Source organism: Tupaia chinensis, unplaced genomic scaffold (assembly GCF_000334495.1).
Source record: "Tupaia chinensis unplaced genomic scaffold, TupChi_1.0 Scaffold000013_1, whole genome shotgun sequence".
Taxonomy (NCBI): domain Eukaryota; kingdom Metazoa; phylum Chordata; class Mammalia; order Scandentia; family Tupaiidae; genus Tupaia; species Tupaia belangeri.
In genome coordinates, this window is record NW_006159443.1 from 598,418 (window position 1) to 624,094 (window position 25,677).

At 36.0% G+C, this 25,677-nt stretch overlaps 1 pseudogene; it reads left to right on the forward strand.

The window, feature by feature from the left end:
- Positions 1-603: 603 nt before the first annotated feature.
- On the forward strand, positions 604-1,698 carry LOC102483406 (S-adenosylmethionine decarboxylase proenzyme-like; annotated as a pseudogene).
- The last annotated feature ends 23,979 nt before the right edge of the window (positions 1,699-25,677 follow it).

A 25,677-nucleotide genomic window follows, 5' to 3' on the forward strand; every position in this document is an offset into this window, starting at 1 on the left:
CCTGATTAATCCCCTGAACCTGCTCCACAGATTAAAAAGTAGCAGTATCAGTCAGACAAACCGGGCAGGAAGGTCACCTCAGACCTCTACCTGCCTTCTGCCCACTCAGGAATATTTTGAGATTTCATAACTTACTGAAAGTTTGTCGATTCCTATTCCCTCCCCCAGTTGAAACTCTCCAGTTCAGTCCCAGGTTCATCTGGTCCTGAGTGACTGGGAAAGGAACCAACACCGAATGCTGGTTGTATACACACCTCCTGATGGGACGTCAAGGCCCTTTACCAAGAACATCTCTGAGAAGTAGAGCTCTTTTTTCACCCTGATGCTACAGAATTTACACCCAAAGGCTTACACAGTATGGCCAGCAACATTAGCTAGCACTCGCTCAACTCTCTCTAACAGGGAAGCAGTGGACTACAAGAGACTGAACTGTATCTGCCTCTATTTCCAACAGACTCATGTTCAACTTTTGTTCACAAAACAAGAAGCCGGGAAAATTTTATTAGTCCTTTTTTTAAATAAAGTTAATATAAAATTATAACAAACAAACAAAAAGGAACCTGAACTTTAGTAACACAGCTGGAACAATCTGCAGCAGCTGCGGGAGAAGAGATTTAATTTAGTTGATTTTCTATGGTTGTTGGTTGTTCGTTAGTCTCACGGTGATGGAAGCTGCACATTTTTTCGAAGGAACCGAGAAGCTGCTGGAGGTTTGGTTCTCTTGGCAGCAACTCGACGCAAATTAAGGATCTGGGGATCTTCACACTATCCCAAGGTTTGCTCAAGAATCATCTCATGTTTTAGAATACTTTTGACTCAAAGACTAATACTGCCTTGAATAAGATCTGAGTGGGACATACTTTTGAAGGATGTACAATGTTCAATCATAAGTGTGACAAAAACTGACAAGCAGGAAGCTTATGTACTCAGTGAGAGTAGCATGTTTGTCTCCAAGAGACGTTTCATTTTGAAGACATGTGGTACCACCCTCTTGCTGAAAGCACAAGTTCCCCTGTTGGGTCTGACTCAATTCAAAGCTTCTTTTATTCTCGTAAGAATTTCATGAAGCCTTCTCACCAAGGGTACCCACACCGGAATTTCCAGGAAGAGATAGAGTTTCTTAATGCAATTTTCCCAAATGGAGCAGCATATTGTATGGGACGCATGAATTCTGCCCGTTGTACTTGTGTACTCTGGATTTCCCAGAGAGTCGGGTAATCAGTCAGCCAGATCAAACCCTGGAGATTCTGATGAGTGAGCTTGACCCAGCAGTTATGGACCAGTTCTACATGAAAGATGGTGTTACTGCAAAGGATGTCATTCGTGAGAGTGGACTCATGACCTGATACCAGGTCTGTCATTGATGCCGCCCTGTTCAATCCTTGTGGGCATTCAGTGAATGGAATGAAATCGGATGAAACATATTGGACTATTCACATCACTCCAGAACCAGAATTTTCTTATGTTAGCTTTGAAACAAACTTAAGTCAGACCTCGTATGATGACCTGATCAGGAAAGTTGTGGAAGTCTTCAAGCCAGGAAAATTCGTGACCACCTTGTTTGTTAATCAGAGTTCTAAATGTCGCACAGTGCTTTCTTCACCCCAGAAGATTGAAGGTTTTAAGTGTCTCGATTGCCAGAATGTTAATGATTACAATTTTGTTTTTACCAGTTTTGCTAAAAAACAGGAATGTTAATGATTACAATTTTGTTTTTACCATTTTTGCTAAGAAACAGCAACAACAACAGCAGAGTTGATTAAAAAAAATGAAGGAAAAATGCAAAAAGAGAACACAAGTGGAAGGTGGTGGCTGCTTTCTAGATGTTGATACTGGGGGCCCTGTTTTCCATAGCCACCACCTTGTAGTTGCAGAAAGCCCTAGATGTAATGATAGTGTAATCATTTTGAATTGTATGCATTATTATATCAAGGAGTTAGATATCTTGCATGAATGCTCTCTTCTATGTTTAGGTATACTATGCCACTCTTGCTGTGAAATTGAGGTGCATGTAGAAAAAACCTTTTACTGTATGAAAATTTACACTTGTGAAAACAATTCAATTTGGTTTATGCACAGTGTAATATTTGTCCAGGTATCGTCCAAAATTCCCCACAGACAAGACTTTCATCCTCATTAGGTGTTGGCCTCAGCTTAACCATCTGGGACTGTTCTATTGCTGCCAGAATTTCACATACAGTTACCACCACTTTTTAGAACATATTCTCTACTAATGTTATTGAAACCAATTTATACTTCATATAGATTATTTTTTGCAACAGCAATTAGAGTTTTTCTTCCATGAAAAGAAAGAAAAAAGAATTTACACCCAAAAAGTAGGAAGAAATGCATAACTCATCAAATGGCTAGAAACCAGTGCAGAGGCATAGTAACATGGGAAAACAAGGAAGCATCTCACCCTTAACTGAACATGCCAACTCTTCTTCAACCACAGACAGCACAAAAAAATTCACAGAAATGTTGGAAAAATAATTCAGAATATTTATGGTGACAGAGATGAGAAAGTCTTTCCAGGATTTGAGGAAGAGATAAACACCAATCAGAACTTTTAGATATGAAGACAGTAATACAGGAAATCAAGACCTCCCTCAAAAATGTTAATAGAAGATTGAACCACCCAGAAAACAGAATTTCTGAGCTGGAAGACATAATCTTTGACTTACATAAAAACCACCAAAAATAATTTTAAAAATATTTTAGGAAATGAGGACAACAGACAGGGAATAATAGACACTACTAAATGCCCAAATATACAAATAATAGGTATCTCAGAAGGTGAAGAATCAGACAAGTGCGTAGAAGAGCTATTCAATGAAATACCTACAGAAATCTTCCCAAACTAGAGCATTCAGACTTCCAGTTGCAAGAAATACAAAACAAAACATAACATAACAAAACAAACGAACAAACAAAAAATAGAATGAATATAAGATCTTTTACATGGCACATCATAGCCAGATTAGTAAAAATTACAGACAAAGATAAGATTCTAAAAATGGCAAGAGATACATGTCAAGTCCAAGAAACAAAACTTAACATTAGACCTCTCAACAAAAACAATGCAGACTAGAAAATAATGGGGAGACATATTCAAAATACTAAAATACTAAAGAGAAAAATAATTTCAACCAAGAATACTATATAAGGGAACCCACAGATGACATAATGATTATATTACTGTACTCCAACATAGTCGACCATGGTTCTAGTTCCAGACCTGGTGGCTTAAAACTCACGCTGGGTGTGTGTGCATGTGTGCACAAGATCCCTAGAGCAGAATGGAGGAGGCATGGTCAACCTCCTTAAGGAATGATTTTTTCATTGTCTGTCTTTCACTGTCTCTCTCTCTATCGTACAAGCCCTATAGAAAAAATATTTATCTTTCAAACGGGAAAAATGAATAAAATAACTATCAGACAAAAAAAAATGAAAGCATTTGCCAATACTAGTCCAGCTCTTCAAGAGGTACTGAAGGGAGTACTATATCAAGAAAACTAAAGAGAGACAGACAGAAATGAAGAACAAGGAGATGGATACCAAACTTAGCTGTGAAATACTACTTTCCTTGACTAAAAATGAAGATTTTCTACTGAAACTTCTCTCTCCAGATTCATTTCTAGAAAGGCACAACCCCAGGCCCATGCTGAGATGGATACTGAACTTGAGCTGTGAAATATTGCTTTCCTTGACTAAAAATGAAGATTTTTCTGCTCAGACTTTTCTTTCCAGATTCATTTCTAGTGGGTAGGGCTACCTCTGTCTTCTGTAATTTCTCTCTGTCTCTCTGTTTCCCCCTGTGACTTTTAATTTTTTTAAATTTTTAAGGTATTTTTGAAGTTCTCAAACCCCTCCTTTACTGTGCTAATGTGTACCTTTTCCCATTCAATTTATGAAAGGCACAACCCCAGACCCATCCTGAGATGGATGCCAAACTTGAGCTGTGAAATATTGCTTTCGTGGGACACAAGTGTGTGCCATGAGGTTTTCATTTTATGCTTTTTAAGATGAAAATCTAGGAACCAGCAGTTAGTGTAATGGCTATGTCGTTGGACTACCATGTAATCTACCGTGGTTCGAGTCCCGGACCCGGTAGCTTAAAACTCATGCTGGGCACATGTGCGTGCGTACCCAAGATCCTGAGAGGAGAATGGAGGAGAAGGGACTGTGGCATGGCCATCTCTCCTGGGGCGTGATTTCTCACTTTCTGTCTCTCTGTCTCTCTCTGTCTGGCGAGTGCACACGCCCTATAGCAAAAATCTCTCCAAAAAAAAAAAAATGAAAATCTAAAGTTTTTATTCATCTTTTTTCTTACTCCTTTTTTATTTTATTTTTTCTTTCCTCTTTTCTAATTCTTTTCCTTTTTTCTTTATCTTTATTCATTGGCTGCTCAGCTTCTATGCACTAAGTGTCTAGACAGGTCCAAATGAAAAGGATCCAAATTTCTGAATATGATTAGTGTTAGAATATTCCTCTATTACCACTGAATCTGAAGCATAAAGAGTGAAAGCAGAATGAAAGAAAGATTGCAGAGCACCTCCTCTTGCATGCCTCTGAATGCTCAGATTGAACTTCAAAAATTAGGAAGAAACACACCATCCATCAGATGACTAGAAATCACCACAGGGTCACGAGAAACATGGGAAAGCAAGAGAACATCTCTCCTCCAAGGGAAAAGAATAACCCCTCTTCATCCTCAGACAGTAGAATGAAAATAACGGAAATGTCAGATAAAGAATGTAGAATATTCATAGCAACAAGACTAACAAGAGATGGAAGAGAACAGAGACCACGAACTGCAGAAGAGGCAGGAGATAGGAGCTGATGCCTCCAGGAGGTAAGGAAATTCTTGCAAGATCTAAAATAGGGAATACACACTATAAAAAAGAATCAAATGGACCTATTAGAGATGAAGGCTATAATACAGGAAGTCAAAATATCTCTCAAAAAGTATTAAAAGCAGACTAGATCATACAGAATATTGAATCTCAGATGTAGAAGATAGAATTGCTGGCCGAGAAAAATCCACCATGAAGACTCAGAAAATTGCCCCCCAAAAATTAGAATAAAATACAAGAAATACTAGATATCATCAGGGGTCCAAATATCTAGATAATTGGTATCCCAGAAGGCTAAGAGACTCATAGGGCATTGATAATCTATTCCATAAAACCCTTGAAGAAAACTCTCCAAACCTAGAATGGCATTCAAATAAATACAAATCCCAGGAAATACAAAAAAAAAAAAAAAAAGAATAAACCAAAGGACTTCTCCAAGACACATTATAGCCTGATTGATAAAAACCACAGACAAAGACAAGATACTAAGATTGGCAAGAGAGAAATATCAAGTTACCTACAAAGGATATCCCATCAGGTTGATAATGAATATTTCTCATTGGAAACAAAGTGAGTGAGGAAAGAATGAGAAAATATATTCAGTGTTAAGGGAAAAACAATTTCAACCAAGAATACTATACCCAGCCAGATTATCCTTCATATGGGAAGAAAAGACAAGAAGATTCTCAGATGAACAAAACCTGAAAGAATTTACCAACACCAGACCAGATCTCCAAGAAGTTCTCAAGAGAGTGCTACACCAGGAAAATTAAATACAGACACACAGAAATAAGAGTTCAAAAACTAAGAAAATGGTCAACTTAATGGTAGGGACAAGTCTGGAGTTGAATATTATATCTCAGAATTTAATCAGGAAGATCGAACCACAACAGAAGATATACTAAGTACCTGAGACTGAACTGGTGAAATAGCATTTTATGACTTGACTAAAACATTGCTTTGTTTTCCAATTTTAAAGATTTTTGTCCTATCTTCAGCTGCCAATAGGTTTGTATACCTACTATTTGAACAGAATCCTAACCTGTTTCCTGGGTTTACATTTTAAGTAATATTTCTTAGCATTTCTTTGACTTATTAAAGCTAAAATTGCTTTTCTTGACATTAAAAAATATATTAAAAATATCTATCTAATGACCATAGTAAGATATATATCATTAGCTAGGTGCTACTTCATACTATATTCATTCTACTCAGTTTCATGCCTGAAGTCAGACATGTGTTCACAGGTATGTATATACCAGCTGAACTTGTTATTGAAAGTAGGTAGATTATATATGAAATTTTGTGAATCAATAAAATGTGGGGGAAAAAAGGAATGGAAAACAACTATGGACAAATGAGATAGTGTGGGAGGAGAGTGGGAAATGTCAGAGGGTGTAAAATAGGAGAAAAAAATATATATATATATATGAAGCTAGAAATGAAAAATTATCAATGATAACATGTATTATTAAGCCACTGTGCAGTATATTCTGAATGGGAAATCATTTTGTATGCTGTGATGATGCTCAGGGAATGAATGTAAATTAATGAATTAAAAATAATATATATATATATATTAAAAGAATATAATACATAGTACATATATAAACTATATGTTAATCTACAATTTATTTTATTGGTAAAGTTTCTTGTCAAAAGTAGGCTATTAGCAGTTAAACTGGGGGGAAGTTAAGTGATATAGGTTGATTTTTTACTTCCTTGGAAGTCAGCACTCTCACTCCACTTTAGTCAGACTCAATCGTATAATGATACCCAATTATATCATGATAATTTTTTCCCCACTTGATTTATCCAAGAATCTAAACATGGTCTACATACTGTATTTGATTGATGTATGTCTTACTTGTCAAGACTGTTATCTTATTTCCTTAAATTCATTTGCTTAGAAAATGAGGTTGTTTTCACTTTCACTGTAGGATTTCCCACACTTTAGACTTTGCTGATATAATCCTATTTTGTACATAAACATTGTCCCCATCTATATTTTCTAAATGTTGAAAGCTCGATGTTAATAGTAATGTTTGAATTGTTTTACTTTAAGGACAATTTTACAATAAAAAATTATTGAGAATACAAAAAAGAAATGAAAGAACAAATGGCAGGGACAAATCCACAAATATAGATAATATTGTTGAATGTTAATGGTTTAAATGCTCTAATCAAAAGGCACAGACTGACTGAATGGACTAAAAAGAAGAAACCCTTTATTTGCTGCCTAAAAGAAATGGACCTCATGGATAAAGACATACATAGATTAAAAATACAGACGTAGAAAAATATATTGCACACAAATAGAAATCAAAAAGAGGCTGGAATTGTGAAACTGACATCAGATAAAATAGACTTTAAGATGGAAACTGTAATAAGAGACAAAGAAAGACATCATATAGTACTAAAAAGGCTAATTCACCAAGAAGATATAACACTTATAAATATCTATGCACCCAACTCGAGCGCACTCAACTACATGAAAGAAAAATTACTAGATTTATAGGGAGAGATAGATTGCAACACACAATTCATTGGGAATCTCAACACTCCACTATCTCATTTATGCAGACCATCTAGACAAAAATTAAGCAAAGAAATTTAGGATCTAAATAACACCATAAAAGAAATGGACTTGAAATATATCTATAGAACTTTCCACCATTTAACAACAAAATACACATTTTTCTCACCACTACATGGAACCTTATCAACGACTGACCACATGATAGCGCACAAAACAAGCCTGTGTAAATTCAAAGGCATAGAGATTATATCCAGCATCTTCTCTGACCATGGAATTGAATTTGAAATTAATTTCAGGAAAAGTCCTCAAAAATACACAAACAGAAGGAAACAAAATAATCTACTTCTTAATGACTTCACCATCACTGAAGAAATTAAGATTGAAATTTAAAAATTCACTGAAACAAATGATAATGAGTACATTAGTTTCCATAATCTATGGGACACAATGAAAGCAGTCATAAGAGGGAAGTTCATAGCAATTAGTTCACATAAGAAAAAGATGGAAAGTAGCAAATAGAGAGCTTAACTACACACACATCTCAGGGAACTGGGGGAAAAAATTCCAGGGGGGAAAAATAATAAATATTAGAGGTGAAATAAGTAGAGAATAAAAGAACTATACAGAAAATAAATGAAAAGTTGATTCTTTGATAAGATAAACGAAGTTAATACACCATTAGCTAGAATAGTTTAGAAGAAGAGAGAAAGGAACCAAATATATTGAATTTGCAATGAAACAGGCAATATTACAACAGATAAAACAGAGATACAAAAAGATCATTAGTGAATACTGCAAGCAATTACATGTCAACAAACAAGAAAACCTGGATGAGATGGACAAATTTCTGTACGTATCAAATCTACCAAGACTGAATCAGGAAGACATAGAAAGCATGAATAGACCAATATCAAGCAGTGAAATTGAATCAACAATTAATAATCTCTCAACCAAAAAATGTCCAGGTCCCAGTGGTTTCACTTTTTAATCCTACAAAACTTTTTTTTTTTTTTTTTTGGAGAGGTTTTTGCTAAAGGGCACGTGTGCTTGCCAGACAGACTGAGAGAGACAGAGAGACAGAAAGTGAGAAATCACCCCCCAGGGGGGATGGCCACACCGCAATCCCTTCTCCTCCATTCTCCTCTAGGGATCTTTGGCACACACGCACATGTGCTCGGCATGAGTTTTAAACCACCGGGTCTGGAATGCGAACCTCAGTCGACTACATGGGAGTCCAGAGACATAGTCATTACACTAACTGCTGGTCCCTCCAATTCTACAAAACTTTTAAAGAAGAGCTAACCCCCATTTTGTTCAAACTATTTCTAAGGACTCAAAAGGAAGAAACCCTCCCAAATTCATTTTTGAAGTCTCCATTACCCTCATCCCCCAAACAGACAATGATACAACAAAAAAAGAGAACTACAGACCAATTTCTCTGATGAATATAGATGCAAAAATTCTAAAGAAGATACTAGCAAATCATATGCAATGACACATGGAAAAAATTATACACTATGACCAGGTAAACTTTATTTCAGGGATGCAAGAATGGTTCAACACATGGAAAATCATCCATGTAATTCACCATATTAACAGAAAGAAGGATAAAACTCTTATAATCATATAAATCAATGCTAAAAAGGCATTGTATAAAATACATCTCTTCATGATTAACATTCAGCAAAATCTGCATAGAAGGGACATTTCTCAACACAATAAAAGTCATCCCTGGAAAACCCATAGCTAATATCATCTTAACATCAAATTGGAACAAGACAAGGCTTCCTGCATTCTCCACACCTTTTCAATATAGTACTGGAAGTCCTAAGCCATGCATTCAGTCAAGAAGATAAAATAAAAGTCATTTGAATGAGGAAAGAAGTGAAATCATCTCTATTTGCAGATGACATAATTATATACATAGAAAATCCAAAAGAATTCACAAAAGAACTTCTGGATGTGATATATAGTAAAGTGGCAGGGTACAAAATCAACATACAAAAACCTATGGCATTTCTATACATGAACAAAGAAAGACTGAGGTAGAATTGAATAAAGCAATTCAATTTACAATAGCCACAAAAAGTATAAGATATCTAGAAATAAACCTAAATAAGAAGTCAAAGACATCTAAAAAAGGAAATTTTTAATGACATGAAGAAGTGGAAAAACATCCCATGCTCCCAGATTGGAAGAACTAATACAGTCAATATGCCAACCTTACCCAAAGTAATTTACAAATTTAATGAAATACCCCAAATTACAAGCAATATTTTTCAGGTTTAGAAGAAACAATTGTAGAATTTACTAAAATAATAAAAGACCCAGTACTGCCAAAGCAATTCTCTGCAAGAAGAGAGGAATGGGAGGTATCTCACGCCCTGATCCCAAAATATATTACAAAGCAGGGATAATCAGAGCAGCATGGTATTGGCACCAAAACAGGCATATGAACAAACAGAGCATAATAGATACCCCGGAAATGAACCTCAAAACTTAATGCCAACTAATTTTTGACAAAAGGCCCCAGTCAATCCAGTGGGGAAAAGAAAACCTCTTTAGCAAATGGTGCTGGAAAAACTGGGTATTCACCTGAAGAAAGATATTACTGGACCCCCATCTCTCACCATTAACCAAAATCAACTCAAAATAAATGAAAGATCTAAACCTAAGGCCTCAAACTATAAAACTACTGGTAGAAAACCCAGGGAAAACTCTTGGAGACATCAGAGTAGGCAAAGACTTCTCTTTTTTAAAAATTATTTTATTTATTTATTTTGATTAGAGAGGGACAGAGTAAGGGTGTGGAGTGAGAAAGCAAGTCACCAGGTTTGAGACTCTAAATGCAATTGTCATGTGGGAGTTCATCGCCTGCTTTAACCACCACATCACCTGCCAGGCTCGGCAAAGACTTCTTAAATAAGACCCCCAAAGCACAAGCAATAGTCCCAAAACTAGGCAAGTGAAACCTCATCAGGTTAAACAGCTTCTGTACACCATAAGAAACAATTAGAGTGAATCAACAACCTTCAGAATGGGAGAATATATTTATATATTTGAAAACTATGCCTAAATAAAGGACTGAAAACCAGAATACATGGGGAATTCAAGCAGCTTACATACATGCGCACGCGCGCTTGCACACACACACACACACACACACACACACACAATCACTACAATTAAAGATGGCAAATGAGCTGAACAAACAACTTGCTAAGGACGCCATGCAGAAAACCAAAAAGCATATGAAAAATTGCTCAACAACCCTTATCATTAGGGAGATGTAATTCAAAACCACAATGAGGTACCACCTAACTCCAGTCAGAATTTCTAAAACTACAAAACTAATAAATAAAAAATGATAAGTGCTGGTGTAGTTGTATTGAAAAGGGAACTCTCCTATACTGTTGGTGGGAATGTAAGTTAGTATATCTCCTGTGGAGAACAATATGGAGGTTCCTCAAAGACCTACAGATAGAGCTACTATATGATCCAACAATTTCACTTCTGGGAATCTACCCAAAGGACAGGAATATACTCAGTCAGAAAAGTACTTGCACACCTATGTTTATTATGGCATTATTCACGGTTGCAAAAACATGGAACTAATCCAGATGTCCACAAGCAGATGAATGGATTGAAAATATGTGGCACATATATACTATGGAATACTACTCGGTCATAAATAAAAAAAACTCTGGCATTTGGTAGTAAGTGGATGAATATGGAAGATTCACTGCTAAACAAAGCAAGTTAGACTATGAAAGAGCCATTCTATGTCCCCACTCAATATATACCCAATGTCTGCACTCTATAGCAGAAACTGAATGACTGAAATATATAAAGGCATAGAGAACAATCATGGATACTAGAGACAATATGGGAGGAGAGTGAGAAATGGGGAAAGGTGAAAGAAAAGGAATCAAGGTGAAAAAGATAGAAGCAAACCATTTAAGGGACACAAAAATGGAAAATTAGCTGTTGATGATAAAGTATATGATAATATCTTTAACCGGACTAATATACAGTGTATTCATGCCAGGAAAGCTCATTTTACATGCTATAATGATAATTATATACAGTGGTTGAATATATAAAAAAAAAACCAAACTAGTCTAAAACAGCAGTAACAAAAAAACCACTATGCCATCTGTTGGTCCTAAGAATTGTGAGGCTTTAATGACATAATCAACATAAAGTACATAGCATATGACTGGTATTTCTTCTCTATACTCATTCTCTTTCTCTTTTTTCCTAGAGATTTTTATAACAATTATTATTATATTATCATTACTATTAAAGTATCTAGTGTGAAATGGGCAGAGATGGGAGTTAATAATGTAAAGGGAGATGGGGTGGGGTGGGCCAGCAGATGGAATAATTATCACAGGGCTGAACTCGCACATGGTCAGCCACAGTTCGATTCCTGAACCTGGTGGCTTGAAAGTCACTCCAGGCACATGTGCGTTCACGTCCAAAATCCTGAGAGAATGAAGGAGAAGAGATTGCAGTGTGTCCATCACCCTTGGGGGGTTGATTTCTTGCTTCTATCTCTCTGTCTCTCTGGCAAGCGCACACACCCTATAGCAAAAAAAATCTCTCTTTAGAAAAAAAGGAGGGGGAGACATAAGGGCTAGGACATGGAGATTCTTAGATAGATTTTTAATAAACATGCAATTTATCCTGTAGTTTATAGGGAGAAATCTATAGGAATTAAAAGGGGATAAAATGTAGCCCAATCAATCTGCAATTCCCACAATAGGTTTACATTTAAAAGGACAGATGAAACCTGGAAACAGGAAGAAAAGTGATAAAGTGACAAGTAGTTTAGCTACTGATGAGAGCCTCAGAAAAGATCATTCAAAACAAAATGAAAAATAAAACTGGTTTAAACATTATTTTTAAGTAAAATTATCAGTAGCTTATGATTATATGTGGATTTAGCTGGAGAGAAGAGAGAATTCCTAGACTTCTGTTTTATTTGAATAGATAGTGATAGAATTATTAGGTCAGAAACAGAATACTGAAGAAGTAGTATCTGGGTAAGAGGTAATATGATTTAAAAATATGAGTTTAAGGACAACATAAACATACATGCAAATATTTGACCTCTAACTAATCTGGAGCTCATGAGAGAGGTATGAACCAAAGCTACATATCTAGGAGACATACAGAAGGGGCAAAACCCCTTAGGAGTTGGTGAGGAAGAGAGCAGCCTGAAAAGAGAGTGGGCCAAGAACTGAACCCCTGGAACACTCCATTAAGGAACAGAAAGAAGCATACATTTCTTAAAGGAGACAGGTAAGGAAGATTCAGAAAGACAGAAGACAGTCCATGAGAGGACCCAATTAGTCCACTGGAGCATGAGAAGAAAACACAATCTTTACCTTTTTATTTATATAGTTTATCTGAAAACAATTAAGAAGCAGATATCGCCTAGTATTTTATGTATTAAATGATAGAAGTATATGTGGATAATTTATGAACTTGGAGTCTATCTCATAATTATTTTTCTGTACTAGTAATCATGAATTAAGCAGCTTATATGAGCACAATATTGTCCAGGATGGTTGTAGGATAGAAGATTAGACATAGACCCTAACCTAAATGGATTTATAAAGTAGTTGGATAGGCGAGATATGACAAAATGAACTGCAAGATACAGCATGTGCAAATTAGGCCTTTAAGGGAGAGTTAAAGACTGTAATGAAATAACTGTCACCAGATAATACCTTGTATCTGAATGTTATGGACAATTTTGTACTATTGGAGTACAGAGGACACAGATGCCATTCCAAATGGGGATTGGATAGAGAAAAGAGTGCACATTTTTTATTTGAAAGACAGGCAGAATTTAGTCTAGTGGAGAGGAGAGAATTGAAAGGGCATGGGATCTGGAAGATTAAAAACTCAGGAGCAGAAAATTCTTAGGAGTCCAGGGAACAGCAAGCAAACTATTGGGTTGAACTGAATTTTCACGTGAAGAAGAAATGAAGGAGGATACTTGAAGTTGAGACAGCATCTCAAATATGAAGAGCTTTAAACTTTCAGGTAAACGTATGGGCCTTTTGATAATTTTTATTAGATAAGTTTTATAATAAAAGGGGTGTATTAAGGCTTTAGAAAAAAAATTTGCATTTAGAGCTACAGTATGTTATATCTGTATATGGAAATATATAAAGTACATTCATTAAATGCTTAATTGTGCATAGTTCTACATCAAAAGACTTTTATGCATCATTTTATTTGCCCAAGGTGACTCAGCAAATTAGCAGCAAACTTGAAAGCTGACCAAAATCCTGAGTCCAAAACCTTTCATTATAAATAGTATTCTAAGCTGAAGGCTGCAGGGTATGGGGAAGGGTCAAAAAGATGGGAGGGAGTTGAGATAGTGGGTGAGAAGAAAGAAACAAGAAAACCTTTGGACGTTATTGTAATAAGGATGGTAAATAGAAAACTGAAATCTATAAGTGACAATGGGCATGTAAAGGTAAAAATAGATTCGAGATACACATTAAAGCATTGTATCTTGAACAGTGCCCACATCATACAAAGGTGTATGACAGAATGTCAATACATAATAACTGCATGAATGAATGAAGGAAGGAATGGCAATGTTTTGGTGTTTTGGAGCAAAGGGAGCATTGGAGAATAATAGAATCATTTATAATTGTGTTAACAATATAGCCTAGAAGACAAATACTATTATTGCAATTATTAAGTTGATTCATTGGATTGGGCATGTAGTTGGAGGTGACATGCCCAGGTTAAAAAAGGTTAAGTTCGGGGCTAACTGGAAGGTTGGTGATTAGGGTACTAGACTCTACAGGGCCAATCATGGTTCAAGTCTTGGACCTATCAGCTTGCTTTCTCACTTTCTCTCTCTTTGTCTCTCTCTGGTGAGTGCATGTGCCCTGTAGCAAATTAAATAATAATAAATAGAAAATAATTATTTAAAGAAAGTAATTCAGATTTGTGCAAAGATGGGTATAAGTGACTAATTCTACTCTTGAGATACAATTGTTTAAGATTTTAATGTCGACATATGAACAAAAGGATAATGATTTGCGTGAGTGTGTAATGACTCACTGGAAACACTAGGGCTTTTACTTTTCTGTTTTGATGGAAAACATGACAGGAGTTTCCAGTAGTGTACCCATAAGAGAAGAGTGTTTTAATTGGTGGAAAAAAAAAAAACACACACATGAAGCAAAACAGTATTTTTCTTTTTTGAAATGATCTCTTCTTGATGTAAACTGAGAAGAGTGAGCAGATTATATCTACATGGCTACATGACATTGGTTCTCTTTTCATCCCAGGAAAATTTAAGAGTGTATATTTATAGTCTGAAATAAAGTAAGAAATGAGAACCTGTAAAATATCTTAGTGCCACAAAGGAGTGTTACATCGATGCACCAGGATTTTTATTAGAACCAAAGCCATAGTATGAGGAAAAATATTTTATTGCATACAAATATCTATACTAAAATCATAAGCTTATTAAAAATCTCTTGGATTCCATCTAGCCTTAACTATTTTTCAAGGTTTTAAAATATTTAACAGTGGCAATTTTCTTTAAAATATAAAACAGTGGCAATATTCTTGTATATGTCAAGATTAGAGAACTCTGACTTTCATAATGCAACCTGATTAGAGCAATAGACAAGAAAAATGACTTTATTATCATTTCATCTTGAAAATTATTACAAACTTACAAAGCAGATTTGATGTTTTATTTTTTTTCCATAGGTTTTATTTATTTCATCCATGAGCAAGAGAAACAGAGAGAGAAAAGGAAAGAGATGACAACACCACCATTAGGGTCTTGACATCATAATCTACTCCTAGCTTCAGCCAACCCCAAATCGCGGAGCAAGAGCATGCCCAGCATACTCAACAAGTTCTTTGAACATTACTCTAGAACTGTCTTATTGTAGGTCAACCTTGCAGAGCATTGTATTTTACTGCTGTGTTACCATCTGCCCTGCTGACACTGTTTTTTCTTTTTTAAGTTTTTGCTATAGGGTACATGTTCTCGCCAGAGAGAGAGAAAAGGAGAAATCACCCCCTGAGGGGATGGCCACACCTCAATCTACTCTCCACTATTCCCTGGAGATTTCATGCATACACCCCGAATGATTCTCAAGCTGCCAGGTCCAGGACTCAAAACATGAAGCTGGTCATATTGGATCCAGTGTCTTAACCTCCACGCCACGTGCGGGTCCTATGCTGTATTTTTTCTGAGCCAACGAGCATAGAAACTGTACCCTGCTATCTCTAGGTAGTTTTACTTTGCAGTAGGTTAGATGCAGAATTCTCTCATTTTAGTCTGAGGTACTTCACTGTCAAGCCTGTCTCTGGAGCCTACCCCAGATGCAAAGAATTAAGAGCCCAGGAATCTGTACAGTAACACTTGCCCAAGGTGATTCTAAAGCACACTAAGGTATGAAAATCAGTAAAAATAGAAAATTCTCTGGGCCCATACAAAAAAAGTGAGTTTGTTTCATTCATATGCAGGTTCTACCTTTTCTACCTTAGCAACTGCTCTTAAGAATTGGGAAAACAGGGACCAACAGATGGCATGATGTTACGTCACTGGACTCCCACATGGCTGACTGTGGCTCCAGTCCCGGACCTGGCAGCTTGAAACTCATGCCAGGCATGTGTACGTGAATGCCGCAATCCCAAGTCAAATGGAGGAGAAGGGATTGCAATGTGATCATCCTCCGTGGGGGGTAATTTCTCACTTTCAGTCTCTCTGCAAGTGTACATACCTTATCGCAAAAATCTCTTGAAAATTATTGTGAAAATAATTAGCCTGGTGTGTATTAATTATTTAGTGTTTATTTCCATACTGTAGATGAGACATATCGTGAATTATATTAATACAGAAATATATTGTAAAATGTTCAAATATATGAACTGTGAAAATGTTCTTAATAAAGCAGTATTTGTTTTATTGCTATATATAGGAGCGTTTGTAGATCACAATGAGGAATGTGTTGGAAGATCCATTTAGCCTTACAAAGTCTCCCACAAAAGAGCCTAACCATGTAAGTGACTGTCATCAAAATCATTTACGCACTTAACTGCTTTACACTGTTCAACTGTTCAGTGTTAATATAGACAACATAGTGGAAATGGCCAAGTGGCTCTCTGTAAGCAAAGAAAACTCCAAAGTTTAAGAACATTTGGATAAGTGTGTGTTATGACACTCAACTGTTATTTAGAAGCCTATTTTATACTATTCTTACTCCTATCTCTGGCTCAGGAATGAGACAAAAGCTGCATCTGACTTTTTTTTTTTTTGCTAAGGATTTCTGTAAAGGTAATGACTTAATGAAGAAACTAGTGAACTATAGTTTTCTGTCATTTATTTAAAATAAATATGTCACTGTACATTAAAAAAAGCTATATTTCTCAATCAATAATTTTATTGTTATGATATATGTCTCATTATATATTTATAGAGACTTGTTTTGATGCTCATTTTTTAGAATTTTAAGGTTTTGTAACATAGCTATGTCATAATTACATAATAAAATGATCAAGCAAGGGGCCATACAGTGGCACATGGTAAAATATGACACTTGAAAGACTGGCTTACATGGGAAGAATCTGGATTCATATAATTCATTTATATCTTCCTAGGTATGCCAGGCATACTATGACCATGATCTGGGGCTGGCTGAGGCTGGAGGAGTACGGCAACATCAAGATCCTGTTGGAGGTCTCGTCTCTCTCTCTCTCTCTCTCTCTCTCTTTTTCTCTGTCCCTCTCCTTCATTGAAGAAAGAAAAAAACTTTAAGAAATATTTTTAAAAGATCAAGTAATAAAGTACTTTAAATAACATTTGAAATAAAAAGGAAATATTAAAGAGCAATATACGCTCAATATATACTGAGTGTCTGTACTCTGGCAGAAACTGAAGGAGTAGAAGATATAACGCCAGATAGGCAAGTGTAGATATCAGAGACTGATAGGCAGGAGTGGGTAGTGGGGTGAAAATGGAGGAAGGTCTCAGGAAGTAAAAACATTTAACAACACAAGAATGGAAAGTTATCTGTTGATGATGATGGAAATGGTAATATTTTTGATTTGACTGACATATATTGCATACATACTGGGAAAAATCGTGTTTCATGCTGTAAAGATGTACAAGGATTAAATGTAAATTAATAAACTCTTAAAACAAAAAATATGCTTTATAAAATAATACTTTTTCCATTCACCAAAGTTAGCAGAATTAGAAGAACACTGATAATTCAAAGACTGGAAAGGGAAAAGAGTTGAAAATAGCTCATCTATTTGGGGAACTACTGGGTTATTGGAAAAGTCGTGATGCATTTTAAAAAGAAAAAATATGTTATGACTTCTCTGACAAGCCAATGTTATTTAGAGTTTTAAATATATGCCCTCTGAAAATGATGATTTTGATCAATTCAAGTTAATCATCAGGAGCATGGGCTTGGCAGAGTTCTAATACACCGGACTTCATGCAAATACCTACTCATCCATATTTTCAGATCTCTGCCTATATATGTCAAGTAGGATGCAAATAACATTAAAATATGTACAATAAAATGTATAGAAACAGAAATCTGTGCACTGGAACAATTCCTTGAGACTGAGGAAACTGTACTTTTATATAAATGTTGAATAATTTCCAGAATATTTGCCAGTATGGGTTAAACCACCAATAATACAGAGTTGTCCCATAGTTTACCGATACACATATGTGTTCAAGAAGGAATTTTAGAACTCACTTTTATATGTCAAATATGAAGACATCTCTATTTATACAAAATGTTAGAAGATGATTATTCATTTTAAAATTAAGAACCAACTTACATTGACTTATGAGTAATCTATGGTTAACTCCTATTATTACACATTATAGATTATAATAAGTTTCCTAAATGATATTACACATATTTGTTATTACAATCACTGTGAGCAAGTCTCCATCAATTTATGAGACATATTTAGAAATTGGAATTCTACTTCTCATCATAGGCTATTTGCTGTTTTGTAATGGATAGAGGCTAATTAAACTTGCGTTGACCTTGTTGTTCTAGTTGCAAATACTACAGTGTCTTGAGTCATTTACTGAGTTGTCAGTGATGGATGGAGGTGCTTCTCAATAATTAGGTGGTAAACAATGTTAACTGAGCAGTAATTCACACTAGCATTGCTAAGGTATTTTATGTAACATAGCAAATAGCTCATCACTGCTGTCTTTGTAAAATGATGCTAGCTCCCCTGGATAAATCATATTCATCATGGTACAAAAGCTATTAGGACACCATATTTTGAATCAGGAAAAGAATACATTCGTTTGTCAATTTTTTCCTATTCATAGAAAGTCTACCTCGTATAAGCTGTTCCTATTTGCAGTACAAATTGGCACCTTTCTCAGAGTGGCAAGACAGATGGCAAATATTTTATCATACAGGCTCACCTGTCATAGTTGGCATGAGAGACATAACAAGAACAAAGCAAAGGGAATTCCCATGGTCTAGATGGACATTTAGGAAAACGTGAAAATAAATTTGCTGATTAAAACAAATGTTTCCTCTTTTATCTCATTCACAGTTTCCCTGGATGAATTGCATATATCCAGTTCTGTTTAGTGAATACAATTTAATATTTCTCTTAAAGTTTTGGTACACACAGACTTTTCATCTGTTTTGTAAATGAAGACATTGTGGTATAGCTAGGTAAATGACAAACTGTGACAAAATTAAACAATCAGTGCAAGGAAAACAAAGTGGGTCTTCAGAGTTCAAGTTCAAAGGCGTTGCAACTTCAATAATAAAATTATTCCTATGACCTTCAGCTGATTCTAAAATCTGGTTTTCATGATGTGTCAAGTAAAAAAAAAATCAACAACAACAACAAAAAACCCTATGCTACAGAGTTTACCAATCCCTTCATTTTCACATGAAGAAATTGAGAGGCAGTAATTTTTCGCTTGCCTGAGGACATGTAGCTAGTCGAAACCATGGTTTCCTCCATGGTATCAACTAATTTGGAACCATGAGGAGGGAAATGAAATTCAAATGACTCAGTGGCCAGGCAGGTAAGTGAATAAGTGAACTGAGTGTAAAGATCATAGGGATATGGTGGTCACCAAAAGGAATGCCACTACTAGTCATTACATTCAGACTCGGCACATAGTCCACTCACCGGGTTACAACATCTATCTGAAGTTTAGTTACTGACTTCCTGTCGATGGTTATATCCACTTTCTTATCATTACCTGTGACATCACTATCTAACCAACTACTTTACTACTCCTTAAGTAATAAAAGAATACTGTGCTATTTTTTCTCACTACAGAAATATTTTTCTCCAAGTGTATTTGGAAGGAACTAAAGAAATATCTTTATTGAAAGTACAGACATTCAGGATCAAGATTTTAGTTATAATCTTATTCTCTTACTTTTCTTTATTTTAATTATTTGGCTTAATTAAAAATATAAATTGTATGTATGTATATATTTTTAATAAATAAGTTAAATTATGTCACTTTTCCCTTAGATATAGCTCTCAAAACTTCTCTCCCTCATTGTATCTCAAAATTGCCTCTTCATGTGGACTGCCTTGATTCAGAGTTCATATTTTTTCATCCAGACTGCCATATTGATTCCTAACTGGAGTCTCAGAAAAGTTAGAAACTTACATTGATTTTAATTGGCAGCACCAGTAAGGCAGACTCTGGCCAGGAAGTTAGGTAGAATAAGTAATGAAAAGGGAGCCATGATGGAAACACTGAAGGAGAGAAAGGACTGTAAAACCAGCCAACCCACTTTAACTTAATGCCAGTCAAATTCTTCCCTGTTCTTTGTCCCGCTGGTCAAAACTCTTTTTATGTACCACTAGGTGAAACAATTAAAGTCAGGGACCCAAAACCAGAAAAATTATACGTTGAAGTGTAAAGCACCTGGGCCCAATGAAAACTATAAGATAGATCAATAGACCCAAAATACAGTGGTATTGAAGGAATGGCTCATGGCAAAGGGCCACAAGTAGGGCCAAGGGCACCCATACCATGAGCCTAAATTATTCAAGAATTCTTATGACCATTAGCCACTACTTTGTAAAAATTTCATAAAAACGCCTGTGTGGTAGGAGACAGAGACTCTAAGAATATAATTAGGGTACAGACCCAAAGTAAAATCACAAAATAGCAAAGAATTATTTTTAATTCATTTTAATTCTTTTTTTTTTTTTAAAGAGAGGATTTTCGGTATAAGGCGCATGTATTTACCAGAAAGACAGAGAAAAAGAGACAGGAAGCGAGAAATCAATCCCCAGGGGGATGGCCATGCCACAATCCCTTCTCCATTCTCCTCTTGGGATCTTTGGCTTGCACACATATGTGCCTGGAGTGAATGTTAAGTCACCATGCTTGACTATATGGGAGTACAACGGCATAACCATTGTACCATCTGCTGGTCCCTCTTTTTAAGAATTATTTACTTACTTTAATTTTTATTATTATTACTTTCCTCCAGTTTGCTATAGGGCATGGGTGCTTACCAGAGAGAGAGGGGGAAAGTGAGAAAGCAAGTCACTAGGTCTGGGACTCAAACTGTGGTCAGCCATGTGGGAGTCCATCAAGTCACCTGCTATTCCCCAAAACAGCTAAGTTTTAAAATGAAACATAACAGCTTAGCTGGTTGCTTAAGAGAGATGACTTGCAATAGTAATTCAATGATTAACCTAGACAGCATGACCTAAGACTTTTTTCTTGGTTCTACCACATTCCAAGAAGAAAGTAATGGTCTTTTATGACCCAAAGCTATTAGGCAAAAAAAAAAGAGTAATTTGACCTTCATACCTACTCCAAAATTAGGAGGAAAATAACCAGACCCATCCAACACATGACCCCCACCAAAAGGGAAACGCACACACAAGTCGCACCTGGGAACAAGCACAAACAAAGTCCCTCTGACCCAGATGAGAATCTCTCACTTCAGTTCCTCTTTGGCAATCCATTTAGGACCAGCTCTCTGCTTAGGAGCTTGATTCTTCCTTCTCTTAAACTCTGCTTACCAATGTCCATGTGAGCTGTGGACAAGAACTCGTACTGCCATGGGTGCTGATCTCTGCAACCCCATGTCCCTGCATCACTAACATAATACCTGGCTCATACCAAGTGAGCTATAATCAACAAATGCTGGCTAACTAGAATTCAGAACTTGTCAGATGTCAAAATAGATAGGAAAATGTCCTAGCTGCTCCCTTCAGGATCCCAAAGACTTATTCTCATAGAGAGGCAACTCAACTGCTTCAATGAAGCAACAGAAGAGATGCTCATTCAACTGTTTGATCAAAACTTACATTTAGGGATTATGCTTCCAGAGATTTAAAAATGTACATTTATCTATTAAAAAATCATTAAATTCATTGAGAATAAAAATTAATAATTACAAAAAAACTGAAATTTAAAATAGATGTTATCCAAATGCATGCTATTTTAGCATAGGCATTAATTTCAGGCTTGTGGCACTTCGTTGTTTGAGGCCAGTTGTTCACACTGGGTCAATTGTCTCTGGAATCATAAGAGAGGATTAATACTAAATACTTTATCTGTTTTCATATTCATTATTTTAGGCATTAAATGCTGCATTCTTCACACTCATATTTAAGTCTACTTACTAGGTTTAGAATTAACTGAGATGGAAAGAAAACTCTCAAAGTTTTTTTACTTGTTAGGCCCTTCAGGTTATAAAAGGGTAACAATCTTAAAATCAGATGCTGTTAAAGTTATTAGGATACTGTCTTTGAATCCAAGAAGGAAGTTAGAAAATTTTTTATCCAATAGTGGTCACACCGTTTTTCCAAATTCCTCAGATTTTTGCTATAAACAATTAAACATGTTTACAAGATCTTTATCTTCTAAGTTACTTTTCATGTAAATGTGAAGGAAAAAATTCAAAGCAATATGAAATTAACAAAAACATGAATATTCCCTTTAAAGTTAGGATTATTTTGGTAAATATTTTGAAGTATGACCAGATATTTCAAGGATTTCTAGAAGGCAGGGACTAAGAATCATCTCCCTTGGGACTGGCAGGTGGCATGGTGGTTAAGGCATTGGACTTCCACATGGCCAACCATGGTTCAGGTCCTGGACCTCCTGGCTTGCTTTCTCACTTCTCTCTCTCTCTCATAAAATTAAGAATAATCATAAATAAAATTAAATAATAGTTCTTAAATAAAAGAGAATTACTCCCCTTTAGAGTTGGTATGGTTATTATAATGCCTGAATTGTACCTAGGATTTACAAATTTATATCAAAAGTAAGGAACAAACGAATGAATGTAAAAAATGAACAAATGGAAACAATTCATTGGGGTAGGCAACAGCCACGGATACTGCACTGAAATTTTGAGCAGGATCAATCGCCAAGGTGAGGCATAAACTCCCTTAGGACTAGATTTTATAACTAAGGTCATTGCAAGATATGTTGTTTATGGTAAAAGAGCAGAACCCTGAGAGCTGACTTTTCCCTCTCCCTTTCTTCCCAGGTTAAGGTGTTACGGAAAGACAGTGAACCTGTACATCACCTGACTTTGCTAATCTTCCGATTCCCGCTTAGTGGCTGCTGTGACCAGTAACTTCAGTACAAAATACACAAGGAACAGAGAACACCCTGGAGAGTTGAGTCCTCTCATACCTCCATGCGCCCTTGTCATGAAGTACTGCTTACTGTTAATTTGATAAGACATCAAGAAATGTTATGTCAGTCTTATACGAACTACTGTTCTTGCCTGATCCCAGATGGGGACCAAACTTTGTGAGGTGGCCAAACTTGTCCATCAAGAAATCAGAGGCCAGCTTGATGGTGCGAATGGTAATACACTGTTCAAATGATGCTAGAACTATGTGGAAGATCATGGATCTGGTTCCCCGGTTGACCTGAAAATGATGAGTGCATGATCCTGGCTGGCTGGGAAGGACAGGGGAGTGGGCAACATGGCCTAAGACCCCCATTGCAGGTGCTTGTCTTTCTCTATTTCTCACTCTCAGGAAAGAAACACACTTTAAAAAAATTTTTTAAAGAAGTCAAAAATGACAAATATTAACACATGTGATATGTAACTTGGATCTATGTAACTTGAAATTTTATTAAAATTCCAGTTGGGAGACATTACAAAAACATTCCTCACCTGAATCAAATAACAAGCTACCAGGAGACAGCCACATCTCCGAACATCCTGTACTTGATTCAAGGAACTTTTAGTCTTTATGCATGTTCTCTTAGCCTCCTTTTCACTCTGCGACTCATGGTTGTGATGAGTCCATGGTTAATGGAGTAGAGTTATTTTTTTAAACTAGCAAAGAATCATTTCTCTCTTTTTTAAAAGGCATAGATCACTGCATTTATATTATTTATATTTATAAAGAGCCATAAGCAAACATACATTTCTCCTTTACTAGGAGGACATAAATAGATGTTTGGAACATTAAGGCCACTATGACTAAAACACAATGGAATTCTAAGTTAAGGCTTTATGTTTGTCTTGGAATCTCCATTTATTTCATTTTTTTAAAGTTTCCTTGTTTAATGACAGTGACAGGAAGAGAGCAAAAGAGAAAGACTGGCCTTTCAACAGAAGTTCATACTGGCATCCTTCCCCAGCTTTTCTAGCCAGTCAGGATGATAGGTGAATGTGCAGGTCAGCCAGGGAACCAGCGATTTTTCATATGGAATCATCATCATTTAAGCAGCAAATTAGCACTGTGCCAAGGGGCTGACCCTCATTTCCTTAGTATACTCTGATTCAACCAAGATAAAGCTGGATCTTCTTTTTCATATACAGATTTTTGCTATAGGGCATGTACACTTGCTAGAGAGAAAGAAAGCAAGAAACCACACCACCACTACCACCTCTGCCCAGGGAGATACCCATGCCTCAATCCCTTTTCCTCCATTCTCTTCTTGGGATTCTGGACCCACACACATGTGCCCACCATGTTTTAAGCCACGGGGTCCGAGACTTGAACTGCAATTGATCATGTGTTAGTCTAGTATCTTAACCACTGTGTCACTTGCTGTTGCCAAGTCTGAAACTTTTTACACTGTTTTATTGGAGTTTAATTTATATACGGAGAAATACATATGTAACAGACAAAATTACAGTCACTATATTCTCACAAAATGAACACACCATGGTGATCACTACCCAGATTTTAAAACACATTACAAGCATCCTGAAGTTCCTCCTTGGGCCTCTTCTACTCCTTTACTCCTATTCCTACCAACGTTTATTTTATCTTTCATCTCTATACTTAATCATTGTCTTCACCTCTAGCACCATAGTTAATTATGCTAACTTTATATAAATGGAATTATGCAATATCCTTTTGCATATGACTTCTTTGGCTCAACTATTTGGTTGTGAGATTAAGCCAAATTGTTGTGTGTTGTGTGTAACTTTAGTTTTTCCCCCTTCATTTTCATTGCTGTATAGTATTTCATAAATATATCACCATTTACCTAACCTACTGTATATGTGTAGGAATGAAATTTCTAGGTCATAAGGTAAGTGGCTATTTAATTAGATATATCAAGTTACTGAAACTGTTGTACCAACATTTATGTTATGTAGAAAACTAACATTATCCACATCTTTACCAATAATAAAAATAGTCATTTCAGCTATTCCAGTGGTATGTAGTTTCACCTTTTCCTCATTGCTTTGTAGAGAAAACTTTTCATAAATTGAGTCCACACAGTCATAAAAGTTGAACAATTTCTCTTCCAAAAGAGAATTATTTACCTCTCATCTCTGATTTGCTGATTATAACCATCAGAGACACTTTACCTAATAAAGATTATAGAAGGGCTAGAGGTTGTATAGTGGTTAAGGCTCCCATATGCCTGATCATTATTTGAGTCCCAGATCAAGAGGCCTGAAACTAATGCTGGGCGTGTATGCATGTGTGCCAAAATCCTGAGAGGAAAATAGAGAAGAGATCACGACATGGACATCTTCCCTGGGGGTGGGGGTGATTTATCACTTTATCTTTGTCTCTCTCTGTATCTCTGGTGAGTGCACAAGCCCTATAGCAAAAATATCTCCTGAAAAAAAAGTTTCTGTGTTCCCTGTAGGCTCAATGAAAGAATGTAATGATTGCTGAGCAATTCTAGCCATTGCCTCAGGGAAAAAGATAAAAAAACTGCATGCAGTTCATATCCTTGGACTAAACATTAAGTAACAGGAAGTAAAATAACACAATGAAAGGATGTAGATTATTTTG